The 11,149-nt window shown below is 36.4% G+C and overlaps 1 long non-coding RNA gene across 1 annotated transcript; it reads right to left on the reverse strand.

Moving 5' to 3' along the window:
- Window positions 1–2,855: 2,855 nt before the first annotated feature.
- LOC139084530 (uncharacterized) lies at window positions 2,856–10,829 on the reverse strand. Its single transcript, XR_011541976.1, has 3 exons — window positions 10,613–10,829; window positions 8,568–8,704; window positions 2,856–3,696 (listed from the first exon to the last, which is right to left on the reverse strand). It is a non-coding gene; the product is annotated as an uncharacterized lncRNA (long non-coding RNA).
- Window positions 10,830–11,149: the final 320 nt, after the last annotated feature.

Genomic DNA, 11,149 nt, shown 5'->3' on the forward strand with positions numbered 1-11,149 from the left:
CATACTTGTCAGGATGGCTATTATCAGAAAAACTGAAGACAATTGTTGGTAAGGATATAAAGAAATTGGAACCCTTGTACATTTTTGGTGGGAATGCAAAATAGTGCAAATACTATAGAAAACAGTATGGAAGTTCCTCAAAAAAAATTGAAAATAGAATACCATATGACCAATAATCCCACTTCTGGGAATTTATTTAAAAGAATTAAAATAAAAATCTCACAGAAATATTAGAACTCCAGTATTCACCACAAAACTATTCACAATAGCCAAGATGTGGAAACAACCTAAATGTCCATTGACAGATGAATAGATAAAGAAAATGTCGCATATACATACAATGGAATATGATTCAGCCTTAAAAAGAAAGAAACTCTGCAATGTGCAAAAATATGGATGAACCTTGAGGGCATCATGCCCAGCGAAACAAGTCAATCACAGAAAGACAAACACTGCGTGATTCCACTTACAGGAGCATCTAAAAATTCATAGAATCAAAGGTAGTTGACAGGCTGAGGGGAGGAGGAAATGGGGAGTTGCTAATCAACGGCATGAAGTTTCAGTCAAGCAAAATGAATACACTTTACAGATAGCTGCACGACATTGTACATATAGTCATCAATAATATATTGTACACTTAAAATTTTAAGAGGTTAGATCTCATGTTGTGTCCTTTAAAACAAAATTTAATTCAACTTAATTTAAAAACAAAATAAAAATAAAGTTATTTGCCTAATAATATAATCTCAAAATATATAAATCTAGAAGTAGATGAATTAAAAGAAAAAATGGACAAACCTTTTTAATAATTGATAAAACAAGCAGAAAAAGATGAAGACAATAAGGATATTTAATATTTGAATAACACAATTAGCAAAATTGACCTAGTTGTTACACAAAATATAGTACATCCAACAACTGCAGGATACACCTTATTTTCAAATGCACGTGGAACCATTATTCAAAAAAATTTTTTTTTAAAGATTGGCACCTGAGCTAACATCTGCTGCCAATATTCTTTCTTTTTTTTCCTTCCTCTTCTCTCCAAAGATCCCCAGTACACAGTTGTATATTCTAGTGGTAGGTCCTTCTGGTTGTGCCATGTGGGACACCACCTCAGCATGGCTTGATGAGTGGTGCCATGTCCGCACCTAGGATCCCAACTGGCAAAACACTGGGCTGCCGAAGCAGAGCGCATGAACTTAACCACTTGGCCATCAGGCCGGCCCTGGAATAATTATTCAAATAAATCATATGGTAGGCCATAATTTAAGACTAACCAAATGTCAAAGATTATAATCACAGAGAATATGTTCTCTGACTACAAAAAAAGTAACTAGAAAATCCACAAATACATGGAAAGTAAGCACCATACTTCTAAATAACTCTTGGCCAAGTAAGAAATCAGAATGAATTTAGAAAAATTCTGAACTGGATACCAGTGAAAATATATTATTTCAAAGTTATGGGACTCAGCTAAGGTAATGCTTAGAGGGAAATTTATGGATTTAAATACATATTTATGAATAAAGATAAAGCTGAAAGTCAACTATTTATGCATCCACCTAAAAAAGCTAAAAGAAAATTAGCAAATTGAATCTAAAGAAAGTAAGAAGAAGATGGGGCCAGCCCGGTGGCGCAGCGGTTAAGTTCGCACATTCTGCTTCAGCGGCCTGGGGGTCGCTGGTTCTGATCCTGGGGGCAGACATGGTGCCGCTTGGCAAAGCCGTGCTGTGATAGGCGTCCAACATATAAAGTAGAGGAAGATGGGCACGGATGTTAGGTCAGGGCCAGTCTTCCTCAGCAAAAAAGAGGAGGATTGGCAGTGGATGTTAGCTCCAGGATAGTCTTCCTCAAAAAAAAAAAAGTAAGAAGAAGGAAATAATACAGATAAAATCAGAAATCAAAGAAACAGAGAACAAATTTACAATAAATAGAGATAATTTAACAAAGCAAAATGTTTATTTGAAATTTTTAATAAAATTAATCTTTAGCAAGATTTAACAAGAAAAAGGTAGAAAGTACAAATACAGGCATAAAAAAAGGACAAAAAGGTGCTGGAGACATTAAAAGAATAAGAGAAGGAACTACTGTATGTCAAAACAGTTGAATATTTAGATGAAGCTAACAAACCCCTTGCAGAATGGAAACCAAAAGAAATAGAATATGTGAATAATACTATACTATTAAAGAAATTTCATCTGGAATTTTAAAAAATTCTTACAAAGCAAACTCTCATCCCAAGTGGCATCATCAGTAAATTCTATAAAAAATGTAAAAAAGAAATGTATCTTAAACTCTTCCAGATATGTGACAAGGAGGGAACACTTCCCAAGTCGTTTTACCTAGCCACCATAACATTCATACCAAAACCTGACAAGTATAATACAAAAACAGGAAAATTATAGTTCACTATAAGCGATGTCCACTATCACAACTTTCATTCAACATTTTACTTGATGTCCTAGCTAGGCAATTAAGCAAGAAAGAGAAATAAAACCCACAAAGAAAAGAAGTCAATAAATAAAATTATCATTATTCACAGATGACATAACTGAGTACACGAAAATTTGAGAGAATCTTGGATCAGCCTCTAGAACCAATAAGTGAATTTAGCAAGGTCACTAGGTGGAAGGTCAATATATAAAAAAATCGCTTGTATTGCCATACACGAGAAAAAAAAATTAGATAATAAAGTGTTAAAGCAATATAACTTCTAATAATAGCAGAAGACATCAAATACTTGAGGAAAAAAAATCAGTGAAAGATATGCAAGACCTATACTCAGAAAACAACAAAACATCACTGAGAAAATTAATCAAATAAATCAAGGTGTGTGTCATCTTCATGGACTTGAGGACTCAATGTTTTAAAGATGACTATTCTTCCCATATCGAAGAAAATTTTTTTGTGGAAATTGAAAATTTAGTGAAATTGATTCTAAAATTTATATCAAAATATAAAGGGCTAAGAATAACAAGTTTAATATTGAAGAAAAAGGACAAAGTTGAGAACTTATACTACTGGATATCAAAACATTTTTAAATAAAGGTATAAAAGCAGTGTGACATTGATTCAAGTGTTGACAAATGGATCAGTGGAAGAGAATACAAAGTTAAAATACAGACACCAAAAATCTATGCCAGGTGCTCATAGACTTAAATGTGAAAGAAAAGAAAGCTTTTTAAGTATAACATAGGAGAACATGCCTAAGACTTTAGGATATGCAAAGATTTCCTAAACATAACACAAGACACATAATGGAAGAGATTGCTAAATTGGACTTGACTAAAATTGAAATTTCTATTTAACGAATATACTATTAAGAGAGGGAAAACGCAAGTCACGGAATAGGAGACAATATTTGCTATATATATATATATATATCACCAAAAAACTTGTATCCAGAATATATTTGGAACTTCTACAAACCAATAAGAAAAAACAGACAATGCAGTTTTTAAACAGTCAAATGATTTGAACTGGTGCTTCACAAAAGAGGACATCCAAATGTCCAATAAGCGTATGAAAGGGTGTTCCACATCATTTGTTACCCACCGTAATGGCTAGAGTTACACCATTGCCAATAGTCGGTGTTGGCAAGGATGTAGAGAAACGGCAACTCTCATATTCTGCTATTGGGAGTTCCAGTTGATTCAGTGCCATTGGCTTCTGCTTCTCTTTACACTTGGAATCCTGAGAATGAAATAAATCCATTACTGGTTTGCTTGCCTAAACCATAACTCTCTCAGAAACATAAACAAGTCACATCTCAGTTATCTAATAGAACTGAACATACTTTTATGGACCCAGCAATTCCACTCGAATATGTATTTAACACATACCCATATATGTCCCAAAAAATTGGTACAAGAAACTTCATAGCAGTTTATTGATACTAGCTCTAAACTGGAAAAACTCAAAATGACTATTGACAATAGAATGGATAAATTGGGGTATATTCATATAATAGGATACTATACAAAAAGAACGAACTAATGCTACATGTACAAAGACATACTATATGTTTCCATGTATATGAAATAAAAGACAAGCAAAACTAAACTATAATGACAGATGCTAAAATAGTGGTTAACTTTGACAGAGAAATATTGACTAGAAAGGGGCATGAGATAGGCTTCTATGGTGTTGGTAATTGTTCTGGGGAGAGAGAACATAAATGTACTCATTTATAAAACTTCAGTGATCAGTAAACCTAAATTTGTATACTTTCTTGGATATTTTATACTTTAATTTTTAAAATTTACTCCGAAAAACCATCTCAAGGTGACACAGATTTTTTTCCTATGTTTTTTTCTTAGAAGTTTTATTATTTTTGGCTTTTGTATTTAGATTTACTATCCATTTCAAGTCAATTTTGTAAGTGGTTCCAAACAGGTCAACATTAATTTTTTTTCATACAAATATCAAGATTACAGCATCATTTCCTAAAAGGAGTTTCCTTTCCATTGAATTGTCTTGTCACCTTTGTAGAAAATCAATGTACCTTATATCTGAAGGTCATTTCTGGATTCTTTATTCTATTCCATTGACCTATGTCTGTCCTTGTGTTAGTACTGTCCCGTCTTGATTACATAGCTTTATACTAAGTCTTGAAATCAGGCCCTTTAAGCCTCCAAGTTTCTTCTTGTTTTAACATTACTTTGTCTCATAGCACCTATCAATAAATATTTCTTTTTTTTTTTCCTTTTTCTCCCCAAAGCCCCCTGGTACATAGTTGTATATTCTTCGTTGTGGGTCCTTCTAGCTGTGGCATGTGGGATGCTGCCTCAGCGTGGTTTGATGAGCAGTGCCATGTCCACGCCCAGGATTCGAACCAACGAAACACTGGGCCGCCTGCAGCGGAGCGCACGAACTTAACCACTCGGCCACGGGGCCAGGCCCAATAAATATCTCTTGAATGAACATAAGAAAAATTATTTGGCTACTCTAGGTCACTTGCATTTTAAAATAAACTTTAGAATCAGCTCATGAATTTCTACAAAAATAACCCGACTACATGATGACTGAGATTGTGTTGCATCTATAGATCATTTTGGGTAGAACTGAGATCCTAACAATATCATTTACAATCTTGTGAAATTTCAGTTGTACATTATTATTTGTCAGTCGTGTTGTAGGTACACCACTTCACCCTTTGTGCCCACCCCCCACGCTCCCCTCTTTCTCCTGGTAGCCACTAATCTGTTCTCTTTGTCTACATGTTTAAATTCCTCGTATGAGTGGAATCATACAGAGATTGTCCTTCTCTACCTGGCTTATTTCACTTAACATAATTCCCTCAAGGTCCATCCATGGTGTTGTGAATGGGACGATTTTGTCTTTTTTTATGGCTGAGTACTATTCCATTGTGTATATATATATATATATGCACCATATCTTCTTTATCCAATCATCAGTTGGTGGGCACTTAGGTTGCTTCCACATCTTGGCTATTGTAAATAATGCTGCAATGAACATAGGGGTGCATGGGACCTTTGGAATTGCTGACTTCAAGCTCTTTGGATAGATTCCCAGTACTGGGATGGCTGGGTCATATGGTATTTCTATTTTTAATTTTTTGAGAAATCTCCATACTATTTTCCATAGTGGCTGCACCAGTTTGCATTCCCACCAGCAGTATATGAGGGTTCCTTTTTCTCCACAACCTCTCCAACAATTGTTGCTTTTTGTTTCGGTTATTTTTGCCATTCTAATGGGTGTAAGGTGATATCTTAGTGTAGTTTTGACTTGCATTTCCCTGATGATCAGTGATGATGAACATCTTTTCATGTGCCTATTGGCCATCTGTATATCTTCTTTGAAGAAATGTCTGTTCATCAGCTATTAATTTTTAGAACAAGGTTTCTGCTCCATTTTCCTTCTCTTCTCTTTCTGGAGTACCTATAATCCTTATGGTGCATTTCCTAATTGATTTGGCTATTTCTCTGACAATGGGGTGGGAGTCGAGGGCTGTGTATTCTGAGCCTGCTACAGTTCCTGGCTTGCTGGCTCATAGCCACTTCTTTTCTATGTGTGCAGGCTATCTGGCTAACTGGCTTAGGTGAAGCACTGCTCAGGGGGAGGGGCACTTTCTCTCGCCTGCATGATCCTGGGGCATTCTTCCTCTGCCTTTGCTGTCTGCTCTCCTGGAGTGTTAGCTTGAGGAAGACACTCCTGCAGTAACTTAGTTAGCTCTCTGTCATGCTTTCCCATGGGCTGTGAGGGAACTTGGAGAGTGAAAGTGTTCCTGTGCAGGGCCACCATTCCCCCTTTTCCTCTCGGAGCTGCTGATGGTCCAGAGCCAAGGGTCCTTGCCGTTGGGGGAAGGAGAGGAGATTCCCTTACCTCCTTCCACTTCCTTTGAGGGGTCCAGCACCTCCACCTTCAAGCATAAGGTTGTGTGAGTCTTTCAGATGTCTTCTGTGTTGTGTGAATGTCTTCTGTTGGTATATAAATATCCTTTGCATTGTATCTTGAGGGGAGAGTCTAAGGGGAGAGCTCACTCCATCATGATTCTGACATCACTCCCTATGCTAACCTTTTTACTAACATAATTAGTGAATAATGTAAAGTCAGCTTTTATATTTATTAATTTCTTCTATTGTTTGATACTTCCTATTACCTTGATTTCTGCTCTTAGCTTTATTTCCTGCTTTCTACATTTTTGGGATTAACTTTGCTCTTCTTTTTCAAAGCTTTTTAAAATGGAACCTTAGATTGTTGATCCTAGACTTCTCTTCTATTTAATACAAGAATTTAAAGCTATAAATCTTTCTCTGAGCACTACCTTAATGTATCACTCAAAATTGATATCTTGTCTTTTCATTGTCATTGAGTTTAAAATATTTTCCAATTGACCCCTGTTATTTCTTATTTGACCTGTGGATTACTTAAAAGTTTGTTGTTTAACTTCTAAACATTTTAGGTTTTTAAAATATTATGGACTGAATGTTTGTGTCCCCCTCCCATTCATGTATTGAAGCCCTAACCTCCCATGTAGCTGTATCTGAAGATGAGGCCTTTAAGGAAAAAATTAAGGTTGAATAAGGTCATAAGGATGGGGACCTGATCCAATAGGATTAGTGTCCTTATAAGAATAAACAGCAGAGAGCATTCTCTCTCTCCTCACACACCCACTGAGGGAGGACAGTGTGAGGATATAGCAAGAAGGTGCCTGTCTGCAGGCCAGGAAGACAACTGTCACCAGAAACCAAATTTGCTGGTACCTTGATGTTAGACTTCCAACCCCAAGAATTGTAAGCATATAAATTTCTGTTACTTAATCCACCTAGTCTGTGGTATTTTGTTGTAGCAAATAAGATTATTTGTGATTTAATTTAATTCTGTTATTGTCAGATAACATATTCTACATGATTATGATTTTTTCATTAGAATTTTTTTGAGGGGGGGGCGGGTGGGTAAGGAAGATTGTCCCTGAGCTAACATCTGTGCCAGTTTTCCTCTATTTTGTATGTGGGATGCCACCACAGTATGACTTGATAAGTGGTGTGTAGGTCCACACCCAGGATCCTAACCTGTGAACTCTGGGCTGCTGAAGTGGAGCACACAAACTTAACCTCTATGCCACTGGGTCAGCTCCTAGATATTTTTTTAATGAGTCAACATTCATGAGTCAACATGAATTTGAAAAGAAACTTAAAATTTGATAGTTGCAATTAGAGAGAACAATTCCGAAGTTGTTAGGAGTCATGTTTTGTCAATATCAATTAAGGTAGTTGGTAGTTTGCTCACATCAACAATGGTGACAAATATTAAGAGGTTTCTAATATTTTTAGGTAGGGGCAAATAATAATTGATTTTGCTCTAGCTATTTCATTTCTATGAATTAAGAACTCACTTAGGGGCCAGCCTGTGGCCGAGTGGTTAAGTTCATGCTCTCCGCTTCAGTGGCTGGATCCTGGGCACAGACATGGCACTGCTTGTCAGGCCATGCTGAGGCAGCATCCCACATATCAAAACTGGAAGGACCCACAACTGGAAATGTACAGCTATGCACTGGGGGGACTTTGGGAAGAAAAAAGGAAAATAAAATCTTAAAAAAAAAAAAAAAAAGAACTCCCTTAATTAGTTTCATATTGATTGGTGATTCTTGTGTTTATATTTTAGGCAAAACCCAAGTCAGGCACATTGGAAAATTAGGTCCTTTCTGACACTTCATGTCTGAACCTTTTTTCTCCTCCTAGACAAGCATTTAGAAATCAATATGCTAGCCCTGCTTTCTGCTGATGGGTAGTAGTGACACTGCAAATATGGGTTTTGGCTAATAGCAGCTTAAAGTAAACATCTTAATAATGGCAATATTTTGTTTTTTAATTGAAGTATAATTGGCATACAATAGCCTATTAGGTTCAGGTATACATCATAGTGATTTGATATTTATATACATTATGAAATGATCACCACAATAAGTCTAGTTACCCTCTGTCAAAATACAAAGTTATTACAATATTATTGACTATAGTCCCTATGCTGGAAGTTTGTACCTCTTAATATCTAATAATGGCAATACTTTTAAAACATAAAAATTAAATAGAAGGGCAGACCCTGTGGCCAAGTGCTTAAGTTTGCATGCTCCACTTCAGTGGCCCAAGGTTTCGCTGGTTTGGATCCTCGGCACAGACGTAGCACAACTCATCAGGCCATGCTGAGGTGGCATCCCACATAGCACAACCAGAAGGACCTACAACAAGAACATACAACTATGTGCCAGGGGGATTTGGGGAGAAGAGGAAGAGAAAAAAGAAAAAAAGAAGATTGGCTACAGATGTTAGCTCAGGAGCCAATCTAAAAAAAAAAATAGAAGTTATGCCATAACCGTGAAATGACAGAAGCTAGGGTTCTTATTTTGGGGCAAAACACTTTCACAGCACTTTCTATTATCTATGTTTAGGATCAACACTGACTATCTCTGGGTAGAAAATTGAGACAATTATTTGGATAATTTAGTCCTTTTCACTCACTTTTCCTGCTGATCCCCAAGTTTCCAAAACAAAGCAAACAAAATAAAACAAAGAACAAGGAATTTAGTCATAGTTATTTGAATAGTTTAGACCAAAAGGGGTCATTTGGTTTGAATTATATGGTTTTCTTTCCCCAGTTAATCATTCTACCTTGCCTATGTATAGACACTGTCTTAAGGTTGCTGGTGTGGAAAAGCAAATGAGTAGATTTTCCAGAAGGTGAGATGACTCAGCTCACTTTATTTAAACTCACCTTGGGCTTTAACTTACCTTGCATTTAAAGCCATGTTTATAAAAACACCAAAGACTGTGAAAGTATTAATAGTACCTGTGATCCAAAATTGGCTCTGGGTATTTATTTACTTTTGTTAAGGATTATGGTTTACATGTTTCAGCAATTCTCTAGGATTATCAGAAGACAAAATCCTTGATATAGTCTTTCTTTTTCACGTCTCAGGCAAGTCCCTTAATCTACACATACCTGAATTCTCTCATTTTTACAGGTACCTAAGGTCTCTCATTTTTTTTAATGAAATTCTTTCATTTAAAATATCTAAACATTATTATATTTGTTTGTCTATTGATATGAAATTCCAAAACAGTAACAAGTATAATTTCTTAAAAGGTGTAGAATCTAAAATTCTTCCCTAATATTCCAAAATATATAAGTTTAAGAAAAATTTTGCTTGAATTCTTAGAACTCCAAGTAGACATCCTTGAAAAATGATAACTACCACTTACAACAACATTTACCAAAGGCTCAGCACTTTTCGGAGTGTTCTACACATATTAGTTCATTGAAAATATACAACAATTCTAAGAAGTGTGTCCTTACTTCACAGCTGAAGAAACCAAGGCACAGAGAAATTAACTGACTCACACAAGAAACCCCACATAGTATGTGGTAGAGTCAGAATTTAAACGCTGATAGTCAGGCTTTGACTCCCTCCTCTTATTTATTGTATGCCGTACCCCTTCTGTTGCCATGACTCTTTATAATGTCATATCTTGTATTTTGACTTTCTCCTCTATAAATACTTGCTAAATGGATCTGAATGGAATTCTTAATACTGTATTTAAGAAATAATAGTATTGGCGTTTTCTGAGAAAGACCACAGGGAATGAAGAATGTTAATTTGAAAAATAATACTCAGCATTTCTACTTTAGTTTGAGGAATCTCTGGCACAAGCCCTAAAACCGTATGGACATAAAGTTTACTAGAATAAACTAGAATAAATGTACAAATTGCAGCCGGGACCTGCCATTCATGCTTTCAAGCAATTGAGTCAATGCCCTGGCCAAATTTTCCTCCAGACAGTATTCTGCACCACAAAACTAACTGTAATCCTCCAAACTACACATTGGGCCAGAATGTGAAGTTGGGGACATGGTCTCTCTATTAGCTGCTGCAAAAACAAAATACAGAGATCATCACTGATACCCACTAAATTCACTGGCCTTACAAAGACATTTGATAGCCTGAATTTGGCAGTCATTAAGCAGGTTTGGGACTCTCAAAATTTCAAGAATATTTTAAAGTTTCTACAATGTTATATTTGGCCCCATAAAATGTGAAAGAACTTTGAAAAATATAAGATAGTATTCAAATATAAAGCAGTATTATTACCATCATCAGAATCTGTAGGCTTCTCTATTCTTCAACACCAGTGGATTGAAATCTGAGAGTATGCAATTCTCCTTTCATCCATCTAAGTGCCCTTCTGGAAAGGAAAGGAGATCCTGCTCTTTCCACAGTCTCCTTGCATGCATCTGTGCACGGTCTCAACTGTTGGGCTGACTGCTGTAACCGCTGCTTGCAGTGGCACCGCCAGTTCTTCCTCTCCCCTTGTACGGGACTCCACCCTCCTATCACGTATTTCCTTCCTCACTCTCCTCACCCTCCTTACCCCACAGGCATTCATTGACTTTGTCCTGTCACCCATACCCCCATCCCTCATTCAAAGCAATGCATCCATGAGTGATACTTTACAGAGTCACTCTACCCACACACAGGACGTTATACACAAGGGGATACGATTTTCATCCTACTTCTGAAAGTCAGACAGCACTTCCCAGGATAATTCTCTGAAAATTGATAACAGGGTTTCTTCCAGAAAATTGCAGGGCGAGTTGAGCTCAATCTATTTTAGGAAAATACTCTTGA

Source organism: Equus przewalskii, chromosome 7 (assembly GCF_037783145.1).
Source record: "Equus przewalskii isolate Varuska chromosome 7, EquPr2, whole genome shotgun sequence".
Taxonomy (NCBI): Eukaryota; Metazoa; Chordata; class Mammalia; order Perissodactyla; family Equidae; genus Equus; species Equus przewalskii.